Source organism: Hippocampus bargibanti, unplaced genomic scaffold, assembly GCF_051943395.1.
Source record: "Hippocampus bargibanti isolate YZ-2025 unplaced genomic scaffold, ASM5194339v1 Contig00150, whole genome shotgun sequence".
Classification (NCBI taxonomy): Eukaryota; Metazoa; Chordata; class Actinopteri; order Syngnathiformes; family Syngnathidae; genus Hippocampus; species Hippocampus bargibanti.
The window spans coordinates 4,989-32,867 of record NW_028296995.1 but is presented as its reverse complement, the minus strand read 5'-3'; the positions used below and the strand labels follow the sequence as shown (position 1 = coordinate 32,867).

The 27,879-nt window shown below is 46.3% G+C and overlaps 2 long non-coding RNA genes across 17 annotated transcripts; both read right to left on the bottom strand.

Annotated features, from left to right (window-relative positions):
• Window positions 1–12,516: 12,516 nt before the first annotated feature.
• On the bottom strand, window positions 12,517–14,307 carry LOC148881285 (uncharacterized). Its single transcript, XR_016114029.1, has 3 exons — window positions 14,153–14,307; window positions 13,188–13,314; window positions 12,517–13,079 (listed from the first exon to the last, which is right to left on the bottom strand). It is a non-coding gene; the product is annotated as an uncharacterized LOC148881285 (long non-coding RNA).
• Window positions 14,308–22,969: 8,662 nt separating this feature from the next.
• On the bottom strand, window positions 22,970–26,842 carry LOC148881284 (uncharacterized). 16 transcript variants are annotated; one of them, XR_016114014.1, is made up of 9 exons: window positions 26,710–26,842; window positions 25,987–26,114; window positions 25,740–25,877; window positions 25,263–25,399; window positions 24,782–24,909; window positions 24,545–24,672; window positions 23,681–23,793; window positions 23,262–23,579; window positions 22,970–23,097 (listed from the first exon to the last, which is right to left on the bottom strand). It is a non-coding gene; the product is annotated as an uncharacterized LOC148881284 (long non-coding RNA). The 16 variants fall into 16 exon arrangements; XR_016114018.1 differs by having other exon boundaries at window positions 25,987–26,096; XR_016114017.1 differs by lacking the exon at window positions 26,710–26,842 and adding an exon at window positions 26,466–26,498.
• Between the last annotated feature and the right edge of the window lie 1,037 nt (window positions 26,843–27,879).

Here is a 27,879-nt window from a genome sequence, read left to right as displayed (position 1 = left end):
GAACGGGTTACCGTGCTTCGCCCGGCGGACTCGGCCGTCGAGCGGCGAGCGAGGACGCGCGGCGGGCGCGGAGCGCGGAAGGGTAAGACGCATAGCAGACCCCCTCCCGCGACGCGCACGACGCCGGCCTCGTACTCGGCCGCTCGACGAACGGGTTACCGGGCTTCGCGCAACCGACTCGGCCGTCGGGCGGCGAGCGAGGACGCGCGGCGGGCGCGGAGCGCGGAAGGGTAAGACGCATAGCAGACCCCCTCCCGCGACGCGCACGACGCCCGCCTCGTACTCGGCCGAGGACGAGCGGGTTACCGGGCTTCGCCCAACGGACTCGGCCGTCGGGCGGCGAGCGAGGACGCGCGGCGGGCGCGGAGCGCGGAAGGGTAAGACGCATAGCAGACCCCCTCCCGCGACGCGCACGACGCCCGCCTCGGACTCGGCCGCCGACGAACGGGTTTACTGGGCTTCGCTCGACAGACTCGGCCGTCGGGCGGCGAGCGAGGACGCGCGGCGGGCGCGGAGCGCGGAAGGGTAAGACGCATAGCAGACCCCCTCCCGCGACGCGCACGACGCCGGCCTCGTACTCGGCCGCCGACGAACGGGTTACTGGGCTTCGAGCGACGGACTCGACCGTCGGGCGGCGAGCGAGGACGCGCGGCGGGCGCGGAGCGCGGAAGGGTAAGACGCATAGCAGACCCCCTCCCGCGACGCGCACGACGCCCGCCTCGTACTCGGCCGACGACGAACGGGTTACCGGGCTTCACGCGACCGACTCTCGCCATCGAGCCGGTTCTCAACAGTCGGGCGGCGACGACACCTCACAGTCGGGCCGCCGACAAACGGGTTCACAGTGCTTCATTCAACTTACTCTCGCCATCGAGCCGGGCGGCGACGACACATTACAGTCGGGCCGCCGACAAACTGGCTTCAGTGCTTCACGCGACCGACTCTTGCCATCGAGCCGGTTCTCAACAGTCGGGCGGCGACGACACCTCACAGTCGGGCCGCCGACAAACGGGTTCACAGTGCTTCATTCAACTTACTCTCGCCATCGAGCCGGGCGGCGACGACACATTACAGTCGGGCCGCCGACAAACTGGCTTCAGTGCTTCACGCGACCGACTCTTGCCATCGAGCCGGTTCTCAACAGTCGGGCGGCGACGACACCTCACAGTCGGGCCGCCGACAAACGGGTTCACAGTGCTTCATTCAACTTACTCTTGCCATCGAGCCGGCTCTCAACAGTCAGGCGACGCGTGAGGTCGCTCCGGAGGTTATCGAGAGTCACCGAAATGCCCTGGTCGGTCGTCCGCCTGGAGCCCGTGACCGGCGCCGTGGGGGGCGAGCCCCCGCGACACCTGGCCGGCGCCCGTCGACGGAGCCGTCCGTGAGGTTTTCGGTTTCCCGGGATCCACCGGAGGCGACTTCCGCGCCCGCGGCGTCCAACGCCGCCTAATCACGGTCCGTGTTTCATTTTTATACTCGGGGGCTGACAAACGGGTCACTGGGCTTCACGCGACCGACTCCGCCCCGCCTCGGAGTCGGTTCTCAACAGTGGGGCGACGCGGTCAGCTCCGGAGGTTATCGAGAGTCACCGAAATGCCCTGGTCGGTCGTCCGCCTGGAGCCCGTGACCGGCGCCGTGGGGGGCGAGCCCCCGCGACACCTGGCCGGCGCCCGTCGACGGAGCCGTCCGTGAGGTTTTCGGTTTCCCGGGATCCACCGGAGGCGACTTCCGCGCCCGCGGCGTCCAACGCCGCCTAATCACGGTCCGTGTTTCATTTTTATACTCGGGGGCTGACAAACGGGTCACTGGGCTTCACGCGACCGACTCCGCCCCGCCACGGAGTCGGTTCTCAACAGTCGGGCCGACTGGGGCTTCGTGCAACGGTTTCTGGGGCTGGGGAGGCCGATTTACACGCGTCGTGGTCGGCTAAGCCGCGCCGGAGGTCGCCTGGATGTTCGCTGAAAAACATAGAAAATGTTACGAAAATCTAGACCTCCGGGGAAAGAGGCCGAAATTTTAGCTGGGGAGGCCGACTTACACGCGTCGTGGTCGGCGAAGCCGCGCCGGAGGCCGCCTGGATGTTCGCCTGGATGTTCGCTGAAAAACTTAGAAAATTTTTCGAATATCTAGACCTCCGGGGAAAGAGGCCGAAATTTTAGCTGGGGAGGCCGATTTACACGCGTCGTGGTCGGCTAAGCCGCGCCGGAGGCCGCCTGGATGTTCGCTGAAAAACTTAGAAAATTTTTCGAAAATATAGACCTCCGGGGAAAGAGGCCGAAATTTTAGCTGGGGAGGCCGATTTACACGCGTCGTGGTCGGCTAAGCCGCGCCGGAGGCCGCCTGGATGTTCGCTGAAAAACTTAGAAAATTTTTCGAAAATATAGACCTCCGGGGAAAGAGGCCGAAATTTTAGCTGGGGAGGCCGATTTACACGCGTCGTGGTCGGCTAAGCCGCGCCGGAGGCCGCCTGGATGTTCGCTGAAAAACTTAGAAAATTTTACGAAAATCTAGACCTCCGGGGAAAGAGGCCGAAATTTTAGCTGGGGAGGCCGATTTACACGCGTCGTGGTCGGCTAAGCCGCGCCGGAGGCCGCCTGGATGTTCGCTGAAAAACTTAGAAAATTTTTCGAAAATCTAGACCTCCGGGGAAAGAGGCCGAAATTTTAGCTGGGGAGGCCGATTTACACGCGTCGTGGTCGGCTAAGCCGCGCCGGAGGCCGCCTGGATGTTCGCTGAAAAACTTAGAAAATTTTTCGAAAATCTAGACCTCCGGGGAAAGAGGCCGAAATTTTAGCTGGGGAGGCCGATTTACACGCGTCGTGGTCGGCTAAGCCGCGCCGGAGGCCGCCTGGATGTTCGCTGAAAAACTTAGAAAATTTTTCGAAAATCTACACCTCCGGGGAAAGAGGCCGAAATTTTGGCTGGGGAGGCCGATTTACACGCGTCGTGGTCGGCTAAGCCGCGCCGGAGGCCGCCTGGATGTTCGCTGAAAAACTTAGAAAATTTTTCGAAAATCTACACCTCCGGGGAAAGAGGCCGAAATTTTGGCTGGGGAGGCCGATTTACACGCGTCGTGGTCGGCTAAGCCGCGCCGGAGGCCGCCTGGATGTTCGCTGAAAAACTTAGAAAATTTTTCGAAAATCTAGACCTCCGGGGAAAGAGGCCGAAATTCTGCCTGGCGAGGCCGATTTAAACGCCCAATCGACGGATAAGCCTCGCCTGAGGTCCCGCTGAAAAACTTAGAAAAATTTGGGATAGTCATGACTTCCAGGGAAAGAGGCCGAAATTCTGTCTGGCGAGGCCGACTTAAACGCCCATAGGGCGGATAAGACTCGCCTGAGGTCCCGGTGAAAAACTTAGAAAATTTTTCACAAGTCATGACTACCAGGGAGGGTACGGCCAATTGCGGCTGGTGAGGCCGACTATCGCGCACCTTGCTCGGACGAGACCTCCAGTGGACGGCTGGGGGTACTTGATTTCAAACCTCTCCCCATATACGTACCGGTGGTTTTTTACAACGCGCTTCACTCTAGCCTACTGGGTCTACAGCCTATGAGATTTAACCTATTATAGCGCCCCCTAGGTGGTACTGCACCCCCTGGTAGTTCCCAGCGATCCCCTGGTAGTTCCCAGCTTCGCCCTGGTAGTTCCCCCCATAGAAATGAATGGGGAAACGGCTTGCCATTGAAATGAATGGGGATAGCGCCACCTAGGTGGACGAAAGTGGTACTGCAACTTTTTTTTTTTTTTGTGGAGGGGGTGAGAGTGGGGTGGGGGGCGTCCACCCCGGTGGCCGCCGGAGGTACTGCATGAGGCGTTTTACCTGGCGGCCGACCGATGTACTGCGCCTCAATAGAAATGAATGGGGAAACGCCTTGCCATTGAAATGAATGGGGAAACGCCTTGCCATTGAAATGAATAGGGATAGCGCCACCTAGGTGGACGAAAGTGGTACTGCAACTTTTTTTTTTTTTTGTGGAGGGGGTGAGAGTGGGGTGGGGGGCGTACACCCTGGTGGCCGCCGGAGGTACTGCGTGAGGCGTTTTACCTGGCGGCCGACCGATGTACTGCGCCTCAATAGAAATGAATGGGGAAACGCCTTGCCATTGAAATGAATGGGGAAACGCCTTGCCATTGAAATGAATGGGGATAGCGCCACCTAGGTGGACGAAAGTGGTACTGCAACTTTTTTTTTTTTTTGTGGAGGGGGTGAGAGTGGGGTGGGGGGCGTACACCCTGGTGGCCGCCGGAGGTACTGCGTGAGGCGTTTTACCTGGCGGCCGACCGATGTACTGCGCCTCAATAGAAATGAATGGGGAAACGCCTTGCCATTGAAATGAATGGGTATAGCGCCACCTAGGTGGACGAAAGTGGTACTGCAACTTTTTTTTTTTTTTGTGGAGGGGGTGAGAGTGGGGTGGGGGGCGTACACCCTGGTGGCCGCCGGAGGTACTGCGTGAGGCGTTTTACCTGGCGGCCGACCGATGTACTGCGCCTCAATAGAAATGAATGGGGAAACGCCTTGCCATTGAAATGAATGGGTATAGCGCCACCTAGGTGGACGAAAGTGGTACTGCAACTTTTTTTTTTTTTTGTGGAGGGGGTGAGAGTGGGGTGGGGGGCGTACACCCTGGTGGCCGCCGGAGGTACTGCGTGAGGCGTTTTACCTGGCGGCCGACCGATGTACTGCGCCTCAATAGAAATGAATGGGGAAACGCCTTGCCATTGAAATGAATGGGTATAGCGCCACCTAGGTGGACGAAAGTGGTACTGCAACTTTTTTTTTTTTTTGTGGAGGGGGTGAGAGTGGGGTGGGGGGCGTACACCCTGGTGGCCGCCGGAGGTACTGCGTGAGGCGTTTTACCTGGCGGCCGACCGATGTACTGCGCCTCAATAGAAATGAATGGGGAAACGCCTTGCCATTGAAATGAATGGGTATAGCGCCACCTAGGTGGACGAAAGTGGTACTGCAACTTTTTTTTTTTTTTGTGGAGGGGGTGAGAGTGGGGTGGGGGGCGTACACCCTGGTGGCCGCCGGAGGTACTGCGTGAGGCGTTTTACCTGGCGGCCGACCGATGTACTGCGCCTCAATAGAAATGAATGGGGAAACGCCTTGCCATTGAAATGAATGGGTATAGCGCCACCTAGGTGGACGAAAGTGGTACTGCAACTTTTTTTTTTTTTTGTGGAGGGGGTGAGAGTGGGGTGGGGGGCGTACACCCTGGTGGCCGCCGGAGGTACTGCGTGAGGCGTTTTACCTGGCGGCCGACCGATGTACTGCGCCTCAATAGAAATGAATGGGGAAACGCCTTGCCATTGAAATGAATGGGTATAGCGCCACCTAGGTGGACGAAAGTGGTACTGCAACTTTTTTTTTTTTTTGTGGAGGGGGTGAGAGTGGGGTGGGGGGCGTACACCCTGGTGGCCGCCGGAGGTACTGCGTGAGGCGTTTTACCTGGCGGCCGACCGATGTACTGCGCCTCAATAGAAATGAATGGGGAAACGCCTTGCCATTGAAATGAATGGGTATAGCGCCACCTAGGTGGACGAAAGTGGTACTGCAACTTTTTTTTTTTTTTGTGGAGGGGGTGAGAGTGGGGTGGGGGGCGTACACCCTGGTGGCCGCCGGAGGTACTGCGTGAGGCGTTTTACCTGGCGGCCGACCGATGTACTGCGCCTCAATAGAAATGAATGGGGAAACGCCTTGCCATTGAAATGAATGGGTATAGCGCCACCTAGGTGGACGAAAGTGGTACTGCAACTTTTTTTTTTTTTTGTGGAGGGGGTGAGAGTGGGGTGGGGGGCGTACACCCTGGTGGCCGCCGGAGGTACTGCGTGAGGCGTTTTACCTGGCGGCCGACCGATGTACTGCGCCTCAATAGAAATGAATGGGGAAACGCCTTGCCATTGAAATGAATGGGTATAGCGCCACCTAGGCGGACGAAAGTGGTACTGCAACTTTTTTTTTTTTTTGTGGAGGGGGTGAGAGTGGGGTGGGGGGCGTACACCCTGGTGGCCGCCGGAGGTACTGCGTGAGGCGTTTTACCTGGCGGCCGACCGATGTACTGCGCCTCAATAGAAATGAATGGGGAAACGCCTTGCCATTGAAATGAATGGGTATAGCGCCACCTAGGTGGACGAAAGTGGTACTGCAACTTTTTTTTTTTTTTGTGGAGGGGGTGAGAGTGGGGGGGGGCGTACACCCTGGTGGCCGCCGGAGGTACTGCGTGAGGCGTTTTACCTGGCGGCCGACCGATGTACTGCGCCTCAATAGAAATGAATGGGGAAACGCCTTGCCATTGAAATGAATGGGTATAGCGCCACCTAGGTGGACGAAAGTGGTACTGCAACTTTTTTTTTTTTTTGTGGAGGGGGTGAGAGTGGGGTGGGGGGCGTACACCCTGGTGGCCGCCGGAGGTACTGCGTGAGGCGTTTTACCTGGCGGCCGACCGATGTACTGCGCCTCAATAGAAATGAATGGGGAAACGCCTTGCCATTGAAATGAATGGGTATAGCGCCACCTAGGTGGACGAAAGTGGTACTGCTGCACTTTTTTTTTTTTTTTGTGGAGGGGGTGAGAGTGGGGTGGGGGGCGTACACCCTGGTGGCCGCCGGAGGTACTGCGTGAGGCGTTTTACCTGGCGGCCGACCGATGTACTGCGCCTCAATAGAAATGAATGGGGAAACGCCTTGCCATTGAAATGAATGGGTATAGCGCCACCTAGGTGGACGAAAGTGGTACTGCAACTTTTTTTTTTTTTTGTGGAGGGGGTGAGAGTGGGGTGGGGGGCGTACACCCTGGTGGCCGCCGGAGGTACTGCGTGAGGCGTTTTACCTGGCGGCCGACCGATGTACTGCGCCTCAATAGAAATGAATGGGGAAACGCCTTGCCATTGAAATGAATGGGTATAGCGCCACCTAGGTGGACGAAAGTGGTACTGCAACTTTTTTTTTTTTTTGTGGAGGGGGTGAGAGTGGGGTGGGGGGCGTACACCCTGGTGGCCGCCGGAGGTACTGCGTGAGGCGTTTTACCTGGCGGCCGACCGATGTACTGCGCCTCAATAGAAATGAATGGGGAAACGCCTTGCCATTGAAATGAATGGGTATAGCGCCACCTAGGTGGACGAAAGTGGTACTGCAACTTTTTTTTTTTTTTGTGGAGGGGGTGAGAGTGGGGTGGGGGGCGTACACCCTGGTGGCCGCCGGAGGTACTGCGTGAGGCGTTTTACCTGGCGGCCGACCGATGTACTGCGCCTCAATAGAAATGAATGGGGAAACGCCTTGCCATTGAAATGAATGGGTATAGCGCCACCTAGGCGGACGAAAGTGGTACTGCAACTTTTTTTTTTTTTTGTGGAGGGGGTGAGAGTGGGGTGGGGGGCGTACACCCCGGTGGCCGCCGGAGGTACTGCGTGAGGCGTTTTACCTGGCGGCCGACCGATGTACTGCGCCTCAATAGAAATGAATGGGGAAACGCCTTGCCATTGAAATGAATGGGTATAGCGCCACCTAGGTGGACGAAAGTGGTACTGCAACTTTTTTTTTTTTTTGTGGAGGGGGTGAGAGTGGGGTGGGGGGCGTACACCCCGGTGGCCGCCGGAGGTACTGCGTGAGGCGTTTTACCTGGCGGCCGACCGATGTACTGCGCCTCAATAGAAATGAATGGGGAAACGCCTTGCCATTGAAATGAATGGGGATAGCGCCACCTAGGTGGACGAAAGAGGTACTGCAACACTTTGTTTTTTGCACTTGCATAGAAATGAATGGGGGAATACCCTGCCATTCAAAATGAATAGGACGAGCGCCCCCTAAGAGGACGAACGAGGTACTGCAACACTTTGTTTTTTGCACCTGCATAGAAATGAATGGGGGAATACCCTGCCATACAAAATGAATGGGACGAGCGCCACCTAGGCCGACAAACGAGGTACTGCAACACTTTTTTCTTTGCACCTGCATAGAAATGAATGGGGAAACGGCCCGCCATTCAAAATGAATGGGACGAGCGCCAACTAGGAGGCCGACAACGGTACTGCGACATGTTTTATTTTTTATTTGACAGGTGGGTTATAGCGCCCTCCGGGGGCCGTCGGAGGTACTGCGTGGAGGCCTTCATCCTGGCGGTCGACGAAGGTACTGCACCTGCATAGAAATGAATGGGGAACACCTTGCCATTGAAAATGAATGGGACAAGCGCCTCCTAGGAGGACGAACGAGGTACTGCGACTTTTTTTTTGCACCTGCATAGAAATGAATGGGGAATACCTTGCTATTGAAAATGAATGGGACAGGCGCCTCCTAGGAGGACGAACGAGGTACTGCGACTTTTTTTTTACACATGCATAGAAATGAATGGGGAACACCCTGCCATTGAAAATGAATGGGACAAGCGCCTCCTAGGAGGACGAACGAGGTACTGCGACTTTTTTTTTGCACATGCATAGAAATGAATGGGGGAATACCCTGCCATTCAAAATGAATGGGACGAGCGCCCCCTGCGAGGACAAACGAGGGACTGCAACACTTATTTTTTTTTTGCCATTCAAAATGAATGGGACACATGATTGACAGGTAGGTTAGGGGGCCCTCAGGTGGCCACATGAGGTACTGCTTGGAGGCCTTCATCCTGGCGGTCGACGAAGGTACTGCACCTGCATAGAAATGAATGGGGAATACACCTGCCATTGAAAATGAATGGGACAAGCGCCTCCTAGGAGGACGAACGAGGTACTGCGACTTTTTTTTTGCACATGCATAGAAATGAATGGGGGAATACCCTGCCATTCAAAATGAATGGGACGAGCGCCCCCTGCGAGGACAAACGAGGGACTGCAACACTTATTTTTTTTTTTTTTTAACATGATTGACAGGTAGGTTAGGGGCCCTCAGGTGGCCACATGAGGTACTGCTTGGAGGCCTTCATCCTGGCGGTCGACGAAGGTACTGCACCTGCATAGAAATGAATGGGGAATACATTGCCATTGAAAATGAATGGGACAAGCGCCTCCTAGGAGGACGAACGAGGTACTGCGACTTTTTTTTTGCACATGCATAGAAATGAATGGGGGAATACCCTGCCATTCAAAATGAATGGGACGAGCGCCCCCTGCGAGGACAAACGAGGGACTGCAACACTTATTTTTTTTTTTTTTACATGATTGACAGGTAGGTTAGGGGGCCCTCAGGTGGCCACATGAGGTACTGCTTGGAGGCCTTCATCCTGGCGGTCGACGAAGGTACTGCACCTGCATAGAAATGAATGGGGAACACCCTGCCATTGAAAATGAATGGGACAAGCGCCTCCTAGGAGGACGAACGAGGTACTGCGACTTTTTTTTTGCACATGCATAGAAATGAATGGGGGAATACCCTGCCATTCAAAATGAATGGGACGAGCGCCCCCTGCGAGGACAAACGAGGGACTGCAACACTTATTTTTTTTTTTTTTACATGATTGACAGGTAGGTTAGGGGGCCCTCAGGTGGCCACATGAGGTACTGCTTGGAGGCCTTCATCCTGGCGGTCGACGAAGGTACTGCACCTGCATAGAAATGAATGGGGAACACCCTGCCATTGAAAATGAATGGGACAAGCGCCTCCTAGGAGGACGAACGAGGTACTGCGACTTTTTTTTTGCACATGCATAGAAATGAATGGGGGAATACCCTGCCATTCAAAATGAATGGGACGAGCGCCCCCTGCGAGGACAAACGAGGGACTGCAACACTTATTTTTTTTTTTTTTTTTTACATGATTGACAGGTAGGTTAGGGGGCCCTCAGGTGGCCACATGAGGTACTGCTTGGAGGCCTTCATCCTGGCGGTCGACGAAGGTACTGCACCTGCATAGAAATGAATGGGGAACACCTTGCCATTGAAAATGAATGGGACAAGCGCCTCCTAGGAGGACGAACGAGGTACTGCGACTTTTTTTTTGCACATGCATAGAAATGAATGGGGGAATACCCTGCCATTCAAAATGAATGGGACGAGCGCCCCCTACGAGGACAAACGAGGGACTGCAACACTTTTTTTTTTTTTTTTTTACATGATTGACAGGTAGGTTAGGGGGCCCTCAGGTGGCCACATGAGGTACTGCTTGGAGGCCTTCATCCTGGCGGTCGACGAAGGTACTGCACCTGCATAGAAATGAATGGGGAACACATTGCCATTGAAAATGAATGGGACAAGCGCCTCCTAGGAGGACGAACGAGGTACTGCGACTTTTTTTTTGCACATGCATAGAAATGAATGGGGGAATACCCTGCCATTCAAAATGAATGGGACGAGCGCCCCCTACGAGGACAAACGAGGGACTGCAACACTTTTTTTTTTTTTTTTTTTACATGATTGACAGGTAGGTTAGGGGGCCCTCAGGTGGCCACATGAGGTACTGCTTGGAGGCCTTCATCCTGGCGGTCGACGAAGGTACTGCACCTGCATAGAAATGAATGGGGAATACATTGCCATTGAAAATGAATGGGACAAGCGCCTCCTAGGAGGACGAACGAGGTACTGCGACTTTTTTTTTGCACATGCATAGAAATGAATGGGGGAATACCCTGCCATTCAAAATGAATGGGACGAGCGCCCCCTACGAGGACAAACGAGGGACTGCAACACTTTTTTTTTTTTTTTACATGATTGACAGGTAGGTTAGGGGGCCCTCAGGTGGCCACATGAGGTACTGCTTGGAGGCCTTCATCCTGGCGGTCGACGAAGGTACTGCACCTGCATAGAAATGAATGGGGAATACATTGCCATTGAAAATGAATGGGACAAGCGCCTCCTAGGAGGACGAACGAGGTACTGCGACTTTTTTTTTGCACATGCATAGAAATGAATGGGGGAATACCCTGCCATTCAAAATGAATGGGACGAGCGCCCCCTACGAGGACAAACGAGGGACTGCAACACTTTTTTTTTTTTTTTTTTACATGATTGACAGGTAGGTTAGGGGGCCCTCAGGTGGCCACATGAGGTACTGCTTGGAGGCCTTCATCCTGGCGGTCGACGAAGGTACTGCACCTGCATAGAAATGAATGGGGAATACATTGCCATTGAAAATGAATGGGACAAGCGCCTCCTAGGAGGACGAACGAGGTACTGCGACTTTTTTTTTGCACATGCATAGAAATGAATGGGGGAATACCCTGCCATTCAAAATGAATGGGACGAGCGCCCCCTACGAGGACGAACGAGGGACTGCAACACTTTTTTTTTTTTTTTTTTTTACATGATTGACAGGTAGGTTAGGGGGCCCTCAGGTGGCCACATGAGGTACTGCTTGGAGGCCTTCATCCTGGCGGTCGACGAAGGTACTGCACCTGCATAGAAATGAATGGGGAATACATTGCCATTGAAAATGAATGGGACAAGCGCCTCCTAGGAGGACGAACGAGGTACTGCGACTTTTTTTTTGCACATGCATAGAAATGAATGGGGGAATACCCTGCCATTCAAAATGAATGGGACGAGCGCCCCCTACGAGGGCGAACGAGGTACTGCAACACTTTTTTTTTTTTTTTTTTTACATGATTGACAGGTAGGTTAGGGGGCCCTCAGGTGGCCACCTGAGGTACCGCTTGGAGGCCTTCACCCTGGCGGTCGACGAAGGTACTGCACCTGCATAGAAATGAATGGGGAATACATTGCCATTGAAAATGAATGGGACAAGCGCCTCCTAGGAGGACGAACGAGGTACTGCGACTTTTTTTTTGCACATGCATAGAAATGAATGGGGGAATACCCTGCCATTCAAAATGAATGGGACGAGCGCCCCCTACGAGGGCGAACGAGGTACTGCAACACTTTTTTTTTTTTTTTTTTTTTTTACATGATTGACAGGTAGGTTAGGGGGCCCTCAGGTGGCCACCTGAGGTACCGCTTGGAGGCCTTCACCCTGGCGGTCGACGAAGGTACTGCACCTGCATAGAAATGAATGGGGAATACATTGCCATTGAAAATGAATGGGACAAGCGCCTCCTAGGAGGACGAACGAGGTACTGCGACTTTTTTTTTGCACATGCATAGAAATGAATGGGGGAATACCCTGCCATTCAAAATGAATGGGACGAGCGCCCCCTACGAGGGCGAACGAGGTACTGCAACACTTTTTTTTTTTTTTTTTTATGATTGACAGGTAGGTTAGGGGGCCCTCAGGTGGCCACCTGAGGTACCGCTTGGAGGCCTTCACCCTGGCGGTCGACGAAGGTACTGCACCTGCATAGAAATGAATGGGGAATACATTGCCATTGAAAATGAATGGGACAAGCGCCTCCTAGGAGGACGAACGAGGTACTGCGACTTTTTTTTTGCACATGCATAGAAATGAATGGGGGAATACCCTGCCATTCAAAATGAATGGGACGAGCGCCCCCTACGAGGGCGAACGAGGTACTGCAACACTTTTTTTTTTTTTTTTTTTTTACATGATTGACAGGTAGGTTAGGGGGCCCTCAGGTGGCCACCTGAGGTACCGCTTGGAGGCCTTCACCCTGGCGGTCGACGAAGGTACTGCACCTGCATAGAAATGAATGGGGAATACATTGCCATTGAAAATGAATGGGACAAGCGCCTCCTAGGAGGACGAACGAGGTACTGCGACTTTTTTTTTTGCACATGCATAGAAATGAATGGGGGAATACCCTGCCATTCAAAATGAATGGGACGAGCGCCCCCTACGAGGTCAAACGAGGGACTGCAACACTTTTTTTTTTTTTTTTTACATGATTGACAGGTAGGTTAGGGGGCCCTCAGGTGGCCACCTGAGGTACTGCTTGGAGGCCTTCACCCTGGCGGTCGACGAAGGTACTGCACCTGCATAGAAATGAATGGGGAATACCTTGCCATTGATACTATATCATAATAATAACAACAATACTAATAATAGTAATAATATAGAATATGACAGTACGCTGTCAAGCGTCCGTAACAGCTCACCTGGGCATGTAGAAGTCATTTGAAGTCATTTGAAGTCATTTGAAGTCATTTTTCTTGATGGAAAACAAAGTTGAGCAAAAGTGTCGGTTGTCCTTTAAAAGCTTCAGTCACTTTTCGTACCTGTGCCCATGGTAGGAGCTGAAAATAACATGCATATTGATACTATATCATAATAATAACAACAATACTAATAATATAATAATATAGAATATGACAGCACGCTGTCAAGCGTCCGTAACAGCTCACCCAGGCATGTAGAAGTCATTTGAAGTCATTTGAAGTCATTTTTCTTGATGGAAAACAAGTTGTGCAAAAGTGTCGGTTGTCCTTTAAAAGCTTCAGTCACTTTTCGTACCTGTGCCCATGGTAGGAGCTGAAAATAACATGCATATTGATACTATATCATAATAATAACAACAATACTAATAATAGTAATAATATAGAATATGACAGTACGCTGTCAAGCGTCCGTAACAGCTCACCCAGGCATGTAGAAGTCATTTGAAGTCATTTGAAGTCATTTTTGTTGATGGAAAACAAGTTGTGCAAAAGTGTCGGTTGTCCTTTAAAAGCTTCAGTCACTTTTCGTACCTGTGCCCATGATAGGAGCTGAAAATAACATGCATATTGATACTATATCATAATAATAACAACAATACTAATAATAGTAATAATATAGAATATGACAGTACGCTGTCAAGCGTCCGTGACAGCTCACCTGGGCATGTAGAAGTCATTTGAAGTCATGTAGAAGTCATTTGAAGTCATTTTTGTTGATGGAAAACAAGTTGTGCAAAAGTGTCGGTTGTCCTTTAAAAGCTTCAGTCACTTTTCGTACCTGTGCCCATGATAGGAGCTGAAAAAACATGCATATTGATACTATATCATAATAATAACAACAATACTAATAATAGTAATAATATAGAATATGACAGTACGCTGTCAAGCGTCCGTAACAGCTCACCTGGGCATGTAGAAGTCATTTGAAGTCATGTAGAAGTCATTTGAAGTCATTTTTCTTGATGGAAAACAAGTTGTGCAAAAGTGTCGGTTGTCCTTTAAAAGCTTCAGTCACTTTTCGTACCTGTGCCCATGATAGGAGCTGAAAATAACATGCATATTGATACTATATCATAATAATAACAACAATACTAATAATAGTAATAATATAGAATATGACAGTACGCTGTCAAGCGTCCGTAACAGCTCACCTGGGCATGTAGAAGTCATTTGAAGTCATGTAGAAGTCATTTTTGTTGATGGAAAACAAGTTGTGCAAAAGTGTCGGTTGTCCTTTAAAAGCTTCAGTCACTTTTCGTACCTGTGCCCATGATAGGAGCTGAAAATAACATGCATATTGATACTATATCATAATAATAACAACAATACTACTACTAATAATAATATAGAATATGACAGCACGCTGTCAAGCGTCCGTAACAGCTCACCTGGGCATGTAGAAGTCATTTGAAGTCATGTAGAAGTCATTTGAAGTCATTTTTGTTGATGGAAAACAAGTTGTGCAAAAGTGTCGGTTGTCCTTTAAAAGCTTCAGTCACTTTTCGTACCTGTGCCCATGATAGGAGCTGAAAATAACATGCATATTGATACTATATCATAATAATAACAACAATACTAATAATAGTAATAATATAGAATATGACAGTACGCTGTCAAGCGTCCGTAACAGCTCACCTGGGCATGTAGAAGTCATTTGAAGTCATGTAGAAGTCATTTGAAGTCATTTTTGTTGATGGAAAACAAGTTGTGCAAAAGTGTCGGTTGTCCTTTAAAAGCTTCAGTCACTTTTCGTACCTGTGCCCATGATAGGAGCTGAAAATAACATGCATATTGATACTATATCATAATAATAACAACAATACTAATAATAGTAATAATATAGAATATGACAGTACGCTGTCAAGCGTCCGTAACAGCTCACCTGGGCATGTAGAAGTCATTTGAAGTCATGTAGAAGTCATTTGAAGTCATTTTTGTTGATGGAAAACAAGTTGTGCAAAAGTGTCGGTTGTCCTTTAAAAGCTTCAGTCACTTTTCGTACCTGTGCCCATGATAGGAGCTGAAAATAACATGCATATTGATACTATATCATAATAATAACAACAATACTAATAATAGTAATAATATAGAATATGACAGTACGCTGTCAAGCGTCCGTAACAGCTCACCTGGGCATGTAGAAGTCATTTGAAGTCATGTAGAAGTCATTTGAAGTCATTTTTGTTGATGGAAAACAAGTTGTGCAAAAGTGTCGGTTGTCCTTTAAAAGCTTCAGTCACTTTTCGTACCTGTGCCCATGATAGGAGCTGAAAATAACATGCATATTGATACTATATCATAATAATAACAACAATACTACTACTAATAATAATATAGAATATGACAGCACGCTGTCAAGCGTCCGTAACAGCTCACCTGGGCATGTAGAAGTCATTTGAAGTCATGTAGAAGTCATTTGAAGTCATTTTTGTTGATGGAAAACAAGTTGTGCAAAAGTGTCGGTTGTCCTTTAAAAGCTTCAGTCACTTTTCGTACCTGTGCCCATGATAGGAGCTGAAAATAACATGCATATTGATACTATATCATAATAATAACAACAATACTAATAATAGTAATAATATAGAATATGACAGTACGCTGTCAAGCGTCCGTAACAGCTCACCTGGGCATGTAGAAGTCATTTGAAGTCATGTAGAAGTCATTTGAAGTCATTTTTGTTGATGGAAAACAAGTTGTGCAAAAGTGTCGGTTGTCCTTTAAAAGCTTCAGTCACTTTTCGTACCTGTGCCCATGATAGGAGCTGAAAATAACATGCATATTGATACTATATCATAATAATAACAACAATACTAATAATAGTAATAATATAGAATATGACAGTACGCTGTCAAGCGTCCGTAACAGCTCACCTGGGCATGTAGAAGTCATTTGAAGTCATGTAGAAGTCATTTGAAGTCATTTTTGTTGATGGAAAACAAGTTGTGCAAAAGTGTCGGTTGTCCTTTAAAAGCTTCAGTCACTTTTCGTACCTGTGCCCATGATAGGAGCTGAAAATAACATGCATATTGATACTATATCATAATAATAACAACAATACTAATAATAGTAATAATATAGAATATGACAGTACGCTGTCAAGCGTCCGTAACAGCTCACCTGGGCATGTAGAAGTCATTTGAAGTCATGTAGAAGTCATTTGAAGTCATTTTTGTTGATGGAAAACAAGTTGTGCAAAAGTGTCGGTTGTCCTTTAAAAGCTTCAGTCACTTTTCGTACCTGTGCCCATGATAGGAGCTGAAAATAACATGCATATTGATACTATATCATAATAATAACAACAATACTAATAATAGTAATAATATAGAATATGACAGTACGCTGTCAAGCGTCCGTAACAGCTCACCTGGGCATGTAGAAGTCATTTGAAGTCATGTAGAAGTCATTTGAAGTCATTTTTGTTGATGGAAAACAAGTTGTGCAAAAGTGTCGGTTGTCCTTTAAAAGCTTCAGTCACTTTTCGTACCTGTGCCCATGATAGGAGCTGAAAATAACATGCATATTGATACTATATCATAATAATAACAACAATACTAATAATAGTAATAATATAGAATATGACAGTACGCTGTCAAGCGTCCGTAACAGCTCACCTGGGCATGTAGAAGTCATTTGAAGTCATGTAGAAGTCATTTGAAGTCATTTTTGTTGATGGAAAACAAGTTGTGCAAAAGTGTCGGTTGTCCTTTAAAAGCTTCAGTCACTTTTCGTACCTGTGCCCATGATAGGAGCTGAAAATAACATGCATATTGATACTATATCATAATAATAACAACAATACTAATAATAGTAATAATATAGAATATGACAGTACGCTGTCAAGCGTCCGTAACAGCTCACCTGGGCATGTAGAAGTCATTTGAAGTCATGTAGAAGTCATTTGAAGTCATTTTTGTTGATGGAAAACAAGTTGTGCAAAAGTGTCGGTTGTCCTTTAAAAGCTTCAGTCACTTTTCGTACCTGTGCCCATGATAGGAGCTGAAAATAACATGCATATTGATACTATATCATAATAATAACAACAATACTAATAATAGTAATAATATAGAATATGACAGTACGCTGTCAAGCGTCCGTAACAGCTCACCTGGGCATGTAGAAGTCATTTGAAGTCATGTAGAAGTCATTTGAAGTCATTTTTGTTGATGGAAAACAAGTTGTGCAAAAGTGTCGGTTGTCCTTTAAAAGCTTCAGTCACTTTTCGTACCTGTGCCCATGATAGGAGCTGAAAATAACATGCATATTGATACTATATCATAATAATAACAACAATACTACTAATAGTAATAATATAGAATATGACAGTACGCTGTCAAGCGTCCGTAACAGCTCACCTGGGCATGTAGAAGTCATTTGAAGTCATGTAGAAGTCATTTGAAGTCATTTTTGTTGATGGAAAACAAGTTGTGCAAAAGTGTCGGTTGTCCTTTAAAAGCTTCAGTCACTTTTCGTACCTGTGCCCATGATAGGAGCTGAAAATAACATGCATATTGATACTATATCATAATAATAACAACAATACTACTAATAGTAATAATATAGAATATGACAGTACGCTGTCAAGCGTCCGTAACAGCTCACCTGGGCATGTAGAAGTCATTTGAAGTCATGTAGAAGTCATTTTTGTTGATGGAAAACAAGTTGTGCAAAAGTGTCGGTTGTCCTTTAAAAGCTTCAGTCACTTTTCGTACCTGTGCCCATGATAGGAGCTGAAAATAACATGCATATTGATACTATATCATAATAATAACAACAATACTAATAATAGTAATAATATAGAATATGACAGTACGCTGTCAAGCGTCCGTAACAGCTCACCTGGGCATGTAGAAGTCATTTGAAGTCATGTAGAAGTCATTTGAAGTCATTTTTGTTGATGGAAAACAAGTTGTGCAAAAGTGTCGGTTGTCCTTTAAAAGCTTCAGTCACTTTTCGTACCTGTGCCCATGATAGGAGCTGAAAATAACATGCATATTGATACTATATCATAATAATAACAACAATACTAATAATAGTAATAATATAGAATATGACAGTACGCTGTCAAGCGTCCGTAACAGCTCACCTGGGCATGTAGAAGTCATTTGAAGTCATGTAGAAGTCATTTGAAGTCATTTTTGTTGATGGAAAACAAGTTGTGCAAAAGTGTCGGTTGTCCTTTAAAAGCTTCAGTCACTTTTCGTACCTGTGCCCATGATAGGAGCTGAAAATAACATGCATATTGATACTATATCATAATAATAACAACAATACTAATAATAGTAATAATATAGAATATGACAGTACGCTGTCAAGCGTCCGTAACAGCTCACCTGGGCATGTAGAAGTCATTTGAAGTCATGTAGAAGTCATTTGAAGTCATTTTTGTTGATGGAAAACAAGTTGTGCAAAAGTGTCGGTTGTCCTTTAAAAGCTTCAGTCACTTTTCGTACCTGTGCCCATGATAGGAGCTGAAAATAACATGCATATTGATACTATATCATAATAATAACAACAATACTAATAATAGTAATAATATAGAATATGACAGTACGCTGTCAAGCGTCCGTAACAGCTCACCTGGGCATGTAGAAGTCATTTGAAGTCATGTAGAAGTCATTTGAAGTCATTTTTGTTGATGGAAAACAAGTTGTGCAAAAGTGTCGGTTGTCCTTTAAAAGCTTCAGTCACTTTTCGTACCTGTGCCCATGATAGGAGCTGAAAATAACATGCATATTGATACTATATCATAATAATAACAACAATACTAATAATAGTAATAATATAGAATATGACAGTACGCTGTCAAGCGTCCGTAACAGCTCACCTGGGCATGTAGAAGTCATTTGAAGTCATGTAGAAGTCATTTGAAGTCATTTTTGTTGATGGAAAACAAGTTGTGCAAAAGTGTCGGTTGTCCTTTAAAAGCTTCAGTCACTTTTCGTACCTGTGCCCATGATAGGAGCTGAAAATAACATGCATATTGATACTATATCATAATAATAACAACAATACTAATAATAGTAATAATATAGAATATGACAGTACGCTGTCAAGCGTCCGTAACAGCTCACCTGGGCATGTAGAAGTCATTTGAAGTCATGTAGAAGTCATTTGAAGTCATTTTTGTTGATGGAAAACAAGTTGTGCAAAAGTGTCGGTTGTCCTTTAAAAGCTTCAGTCACTTTTCGTACCTGTGCCCATGATAGGAGCTGAAAATAACATGCATATTGATACTATATCATAATAATAACAACAATACTTAATAATAGTAATAATATAGAATATGACAGTACGCTGTCAAGCGTCCGTAACAGCTCACCTGGGCATGTAGAAGTCATTTGAAGTCATGTAGAAGTCATTTGAAGTCATTTTTGTTGATGGAAAACAAGTTGTGCAAAAGTGTCGGTTGTCCTTTAAAAGCTTCAGTCACTTTTCGTACCTGTGCCCATGATAGGAGCTGAAAATAACATGCATATTGATACTATATCATAATAATAACAACAATACTAATAATAGTAATAATATAGAATATGACAGTACGCTGTCAAGCGTCCGTAACAGCTCACCTGGGCATGTAGAAGTCATTTGAAGTCATGTAGAAGTCATTTGAAGTCATTTTTGTTGATGGAAAACAAGTTGTGCAAAAGTGTCGGTTGTCCTTTAAAAGCTTCAGTCACTTTTCGTACCTGTGCCCATGATAGGAGCTGAAAATAACATGCATATTGATACTATATCATAATAATAACAACAATACTAATAATAGTAATATGACAGTACGCTGTCAAGCGTCCGTAACAGCTCACCTGGGCATGTAGAAGTCATTTGAAGTCATGTAGAAGTCATTTGAAGTCATTTTTGTTGATGGAAAACAAGTTGTGCAAAAGTGTCGGTTGTCCTTTAAAAGCTTCAGTCACTTTTCGTACCTGTGCCCATGATAGGAGCTGAATCATAATAATAACAACAATACTAATAATAGTAATAATATAGAATATGACAGTACGCTGTCAAGCGTCCGTAACAGCTCACCTGGGCATGTAGAAGTCATTTGAAGTCATGTAGAAGTCATTTGAAGTCATTTTTGTTGATGGAAAACAAGTTGTGCAAAAGTGTCGGTTGTCCTTTAAAAGCTTCAGTCACTTTTCGTACCTGTGCCCATGATAGGAGCTGAAAAGTAATATGCATATGACAGTACGCTGTCAAGCGTCCTATAACAGCTCACCTATGTAGAAGTCATTTGAAGTCATGTAGAAGTCATTTGAAGTCATTTTTGTTGATGGAAAACAAGTTGTGCAAAAGTGTCGGTTGTCCTTTAAAAGCTTCAGTCACTTTTCGTACCTGTGCCCATGATAGGAGCTGAAAATAACATGCATATTGATACTATATCATAATAATAACAATATACTAATAATATAGAATATGACAGCACGCTGTCAAGCGTCCTGAGTAATAGTAATAATATAACAGCTCACCTGGGCATGTAGAAGTCATTTGAAGTCATGTAGAAGTCATTTGAAGTCATTTTTGTTGATGGAAAACAAGTTGTGCAAAAGTGTCGGTTGTCCTTTAAAAGCTTCAGTCACTTTTCGTACCTGCGCCCATGATAGGAGCTGAAAATAACATGCATATTGATACTATATCATAATAACAACAATACTACTAATACTACTACTACTACTACTACTAATAATAATATAGAATGTGGCAGCACCCTGTCTAGTGTGCCCAAACAGTAACCCTAACCTTAAAGTATCACCTAACGGTAGGATATCGTCTGATTAACTAAAACTACACGCCTTAGAATAACAAAAACGACTTTAGAAGTGATTTTTAGTGGCTAAACTACCCGGCTCTCGCAGTGGAGGCCCCGTTAGCGCTAGCGGCTAACCGCTACCGGAGCAGGCTTCCACGCGACCGCCGGGCCCTTTTACACGGCCGAAGCGAGCTTTCACGCGCCGCCGCGCCGGCTACGGCCACCGTGACGGCGCGAGGGGGGAGATAACTTACGTTTTGGACCGTCGACGACCTCCGACGCGCCGCTCCGGCCGAGTTCCCTCGTCGCCTGCCCCGGCAGCCACGCGTTTCGGCCGAGGAGCGAGAGAGGGAGCGGAGGGAGCCGCCGCCTCGACCCGCCCCTCGCCGAACGGGCGTCGCGATTGGTCGGTCGGGCGCGCGGCATTCTGGGAGTAGTAGTCGTCTATCGCCCCGGATCCCATTCTTTCCTATGGAGAGCGCGCCCCGAGTTGTAGTTCCACCCGCTCCGCGCCGTCCGGGCCGTTTCCCCCCTAGTCCTCACGAAGCTAAAAGTTAGCCACGCCGCGTAGCCATCCTACGGCGTCAATAAACACACGTTTATCGCCCTCAAACAGCCTTTTGCTTTGAATAGTGTGTCTTTTCTTTTTTTTTCTCAGTCAAAGCCACGCGCGGAGCCCCGTCCGTTCACCGTATGCCGGCTGCGGGGGGCTTTTTGAGCACAGCTGTTTGATGGAGGAGGTGGCGAAATATCAGAAACCCCTTATTCCTCCCGCAAACGGGGGAATTTGCAGTCGGGGGGAAGTCGGGGGCAGCGATTTGAAGGGGGTAAAGGGGCTAAATGATAGAAAATGAGATATTCTGAGCGTGAAAGTATAAAAACGTCAACCTGAAGCTGTGCAAATGTGCAAAACTGTTTCAAAAAAAAAAAAAAAAAAAAAGGGAAACCCCCGGGGCGCTCCATTTCAGAGGTTGATATAATCACCGTCTTTGCCGTCTTCTTCCTTTCCTTTCGGCTTTTCCCCTCAGGGGCTCGCCGCATCGAATCAATGTCCTCCACCTATCCCGGCTTTGCGCATCCTCTTCTCCGGCGCCGGCTGGCTTCGCGCGTGTAACCATATGAGCGAATCGTATTCGCGCCTTCTACTTCTATACCGGTGATGCCCGGCCGGCGCGGGTCAAAGGATGCGCTCCCGCGAGTCGGTCTGATGAGAGCCTACGGGAGCCACACGTGTCAATAACCTTCTCCCTCCCTCCATCCGACGCACACGAGTCGTCCTAATAAGGAACCTCGACTCTATCCGGAAGTCGCATCATCTAGCCAACCCGCTCACACGAAGCGACGCGGCGTCCTCTTTGACAGCATCCGTAAAGCCGTTCTTCCTCTCTCTCGGTCTCCCGCCTGGCACTTGAAGGCTCAGCATCCGTAAAGCCGTTCTTCCTCTCTCTCGGTCTCCCGCCTGGCACTTGAAGGCTCAGCATCCGTAAAGCCGTTCTTCCTCTCTCTCGGTCTCCCGCCTGGCACTTGAAGGCTCAGCATCCGTAAAGCCGTTCTTCCTCTCTCTCGGTCTCCCGCCTGGCACTTGAAGGCTAAGGCTCAGCATCCTTTCTCTCCCGTCCTATCCGACCCGGTAGCTCCCAAAGGAAACCTCGACATCTTCAGCTCCGCTTCCCGTCTCCGACCGTGGTCTTATACGCTATTTCACACTTATACACTTTATAAAACCTTCATCCCGGCCGACGCCTGACGTCAAAAACCTGTCAGCACTGGGTGCATATTTCACACTTATACACTTTATAAAACCTGTCAGTCAGCACTGGGTGCATATTTCACACTTATACACTTTATAAAACCTGTCAGTCAGCACTGGGTGCATATTTCACACTTATACATTTTATAAAACCTGTCAGTCAGCACTGGGTGCATATTTTACACTTATACATTTTAAAAAACCTGTCAGTCAGCACTGGGTGCATATTTTACACTTATACATTTTAAAAAACCTGTCAGTCAGCACTGGGTGCATATTTCACACTTATACACTTTATAAAACCTGTCAGTCAGCACTGGGATCATATTTCACACTTATACACTTTATAAAACCTGTCAAATCAACACTGGGATCATATTTCACACTTATACACTTTATAAAACCTGTCAAAGTCAACACTTGGAGCATATTCGCGGAGGTGATGGACAAGAACGAGGGACGACACACTTTTGACTGAAATGAGCATTTCAATTTTATTGAAATTGAATCGAATATTATATTGGGCTCCGCAAAGCCCGCTGCGCTCCTGCCGTAGCTCGCCGCCGCAAAGCCGCTCGCCGCCCGCCGCCCGCCGCCTGTCAAGGACAAAGGGCAAAAAAAGACAGACGATTGACAACGGGCCACACGCCTCGATTAGAAACGTCGAGTGAGGTAGCGCCGTACGTCTAGGATGTCAAAGAAATTCAATACAACCGGGAAGCAGCAAAAAGCCAGGAAAGAATGACGACGATGGCCTTACTCGTCGTTACGGACGCAGCTCGCCGTACCCAGGACGTCGGCGTCGGAAGTCGTCGCGCGTCGTCCAGGTGAGCGGCCGGCCAGTCACTCGCCGTATCCGGATCTTCCTCAGACGGCAAACCTAGCGACGAGGTCATTTAAAAATCAGTTATTCTAGGCAAAAGCAAAACAAACCGAGAAAAAGGCCAAAGTGAGGTCTGCTTGAAATATAGCACCGCGTTATGACCGGGGAGACGGCCGGCGGCTGGCCGGCGGCCGGCCGGCAGGCTCGTTCGGAAGGTCTCTGGAGCCCTCTGGCGGACGGAAAGGACAACTGCGACTGTGGAGGGAGTTATTTAGGGAGGATTTATTTCATCAATATTGTTTCTTTACCGCGAGACTAATAAAGGCAAATCCAATCCAATCCAATCCAATACATACCCTGTATTGTCTTGACGTCGTCCGCAACTCTTAAGCGGCCCTCCTTGACTCCCTTGACTTCAGATGACTTTGGAATCTCATTGCGGAAGTGCTGGCTGAGCATTTAACCCACACTGAAAGAGAGAAAACGTCAAAGTTGGACTCGTGCAGTGTGGTTTCATCATAATAATCCATTTCATTTCATCATAAGAATACATTTCATTTCATCATAAGAATACATTTCATCAGTATATAGATACTATATCATAATAATAACAACAATACTACTACAAATAATAATATAGAATATGACAGTACGCTGTCAAGCGTCCGTAACAGCTCACCTGGGCATGTAGAAGTCATTTGAAGTCATGTAGAAGTCAAAAGTTTTGAAGTCATTTTTTCGTTGATGGAAAAAAACACATGTTGATGCAAAAGTGTCGGTTGTCCTTTAAAAGCTTCAGTCACTTTTCGTACCTGTGCCCATGTATAGGAGCTGAAAATAACATGCATATTGATACTATATCATAATAATAACAACAATACTAATAATAGTAATAATATAGAATATGACAGTACGCTGTCAAGCGTCCGTAACAGCTCAACATGTAGAAGTCATCACCTTGGGCATGTAAAAGCTTCAGAAGTCATTTGAAGTCATTTTCCGTAACAGCTTGATGTAGAAATTTGAAGTCATTTAGAAGTCAGTTGTGCAAAAGTGTCGGTTGTCCTTTAAAAGCTTCAGTCACTTTTCGTACCTGTGCCCATGATAGGAGCTGAAAATAACATGCATATTGATACTATATCATAATAATAACAACAATACTAATAATAGTAATAATATAGAATATGACAGTACGCTGTCAAGCGTCCGTAACAGCTCACCTGGGCATGTAGAAGTCATTTGAAGTCATTTGAAGTCATTTGAAGTCATTTTTCTTGATGTTGCGCAAAAGTGTCGGTTGTCCTTTAAAAGCTTCAGTCACTTTTCGTACCTGTACCCATGGTAGGAGCTGAAAAACACATGCATATTGATACTATATCATAATAATAACAACAATACTACTACTAATAATAATATAGAATATGACAGTACGCTGTCAAGCGTCCGTAACAGCTCACCCGGGCATGTAGAAGTCATTTGAAGTCATTTGAAGTCATTTGAAGTCATTTTTCTTGATGTTGCGCAAAAGTGTCGGTTGTCCTTTAAAAGCTTCAGTCACTTTTCGTACCTGTGCCCATGGTAGGAGCTGAAAATAACATGCATATTGATACTATATCATAATAATAACAACAATACTACTAATAGTAATAATATAGAATATGACAGTACGCTGTCAAGCGTCCGTAACAGCTCACCTGGGCATGTAGAAGTCATTTGAAGTCATGTTGAAGTCATTTGAAGTCATTTTTGTTGATGGAAAACAAGTTGTGCAAAAGTGTCGGTTGTCCTTTAAAAGCTTCAGTCACTTTTCGTACCTGTGCCCATGATAGGAGCTGAAAATAACATGCATATTGATACTATATCATAATAATAACAACAATACTAATAATAATAATATAGAATATGACAGTACGCTGTCAAGCGTCCGTAACAGCTCACCCGGGCATGTAGAAGTCATTTGAAGTCATGTGAAGTCATTTGAAGTCATTTTTGTTGATGGAAAACAAGTTGTGCAAAAGTGTCGGTTGTCCTTTAAAAGCTTCAGTCACTTTTCGTACCTGTGCCCATGGTAGGAGCTGAAAATAACATGCATATTGATACTATATCATAATAATAACAACAATACTACTATAATAGAATATGACAGCACGCTGTCAAGCGTCCGTAACAGCTCACCCTGGGCATGTAGAAGTCATTTGAAGTCATTTGAAGTCATTTGAAGTCATTTTTCTTGATGTTGATGCAAAAAGTGTCGGTTGTCCTTTAAAAGCTTCAGTCACTTTTCGTACCTGTGCCCATGATAGGAGCTGAAAATAACATGCATATTGATACTATATCATAATAATAACAACAATACTAATAATAGCAATAATATAGAATATGACAGTACGCTGTCAAGCGTCCGTAACAGCTCACCCGGGCATGTAGAAGTCATTTGAAGTCATGTAGAAGTCATTTGAAGTCATTTTTCTTGATGGAAAACAAGTTGTGCAAAAGTGTCGGTTGTCCTTTAAAAGCTTCAGTCACTTTTCGTACCTGTACCCATGGTAGGAGCTGAAAAACACATGCATATTGATACTATATCATAATAATAACAACAATACTAATAATAGTAATAATATAGAATATGACAGTACGCTGTCAAGCGTCCGTAACAGCTCACCCAGGCATGTAGAAGTCATTTGAAGTCATTTGAAGTCATTTGAAGTCATTTTTCTTGATGTTGCGCAAAAGTGTCGGTTGTCCTTTAAAAGCTTCAGTCACTTTTCGTACCTGTACCCATGGTAGGAGCTGAAAAAAACATGCATATTGATACTATATCATAATAATAACAACAATACTAATAATAGTAATAATATAGAATATGACAGTACGCTGTCAAGCGTCCGTAACAGCTCACCCAGGCATGTAGAAGTCATTTGAAGTCATTTGAAGTCATTTGAAGTCATTTTTGTTGATGATGTTGTGCAAAAGTGTCGGTTGTCCTTTAAAAGCTTCAGTCACTTTTCGTACCTGTGCCCATGATAGGAGCTGAAAAAAACACATGCATATTGATACTATATCATAATAATAACAACAATACTAATAATAGTAATAATATAGAATATGACAGTACGCTGTCAAGCGTCCGTAACAGCTCACCTGGGCATGTAGAAGTCATTTGAAGTCATTTGTCATTTGAAGTCATTCTTCTTGATGGAAAACAAGTTGTGCAAAAGTGTCGGTTGTCCTTTAAAAGCTTCAGTCACTTTTCGTACCTGTACCCATGGTAGGAGCTGAAAATACACATGCATATTGATACTATATCATAATAATAACAACAATACTAATAATAGTAATAATATAGAATATGACAGTACGCTGTCAAGCGTCCGTAACAGCTCACCTGGGCATGTAGAAGTCATTTGAAGTCATGTAGAAGTCATTTGAAGTCATTTTTGTTGATGGAAAACAAGTTGTGCAAAAGTGTCGGTTGTCCTTTAAAAGCTTCAGTCACTTTTCGTACCTGTACCCATGATAGGAGCTGAAAAACACATGCATATTGATATATATCATAATAATAACAACAATACTACTACTAATAATAAATGAAGTGGGATTATTTGCTTACAGAATTTGTTTTCTCAGTAAAATGAACAATATATATCAATATCAAGTGTTGTTATTTGATTACTGAATGTTTTTCTCAGTTAAATCAAGTTAATATAACTATCAAGTGGGATTATTTGCTTACAGAATTTGTTTTCTCAGTCAAATGAACACTATATATCAATATCAAGTGTTGTTATTTGATTACTGAATGTTTTTCTCAGTTAAATCAAGTTAATATAACTATCAAGTGGGATTATTTGCTTACAGAATTGATTTTATCAGTCAAATGAACAATATATATCAATATCAAGTGTTGTTATTTGATTACTGACTTCCTTCCCTCTGTAAAGAACCCGGAAAAGCTTATTTGGTTAAGCGTGGCTTTATGGAAAGCCATTTTAAGCTCCCCTACGATCGATAACGCGTCCCCCCCGCCCCCCACCCCCCCCAACCGTCAAACGCGACCGTTTTTTCGACCGTTTTTGACCGTTTTTCGACGTCACGGTCCTCTTTTGCTCACAGTTGGCCTCAAACTTATCTCAGAGATCCCTTCGCCGTCTTTAACACCCACTAGAATGTCGCGGATGTGTCATTCTAGCCCGTTTTAAAGTAAAAGTTGACTCACCCGCCATGCGGCGCCCTCCATCTTTGTTTTGACCTCCTCCCCTGACGACGAACCGGAAGTATCTCGCGGGAGGCGTCGCCGCGCGGTGTATAGCTTTCACTCTTTTGTCCCCCGCGACGCTCCGTACCGAATGATGTCATCTGAAGCCGCATACTGTTTTTAAGTTGCCGGCACGGTTCTCTTTCTAATAAATTCAAACAAATGACACCGCGTAACTCCCCCTAGACTATTTTCAGGAGCTTTTGCTCAACTTTCCTTCGCCCATCCCATTTTAAACGGACTTAGATAAACCGTGTGTATATTTTCCTTCAATGAGGTGCGATGCGCGCTTTCGGCCAC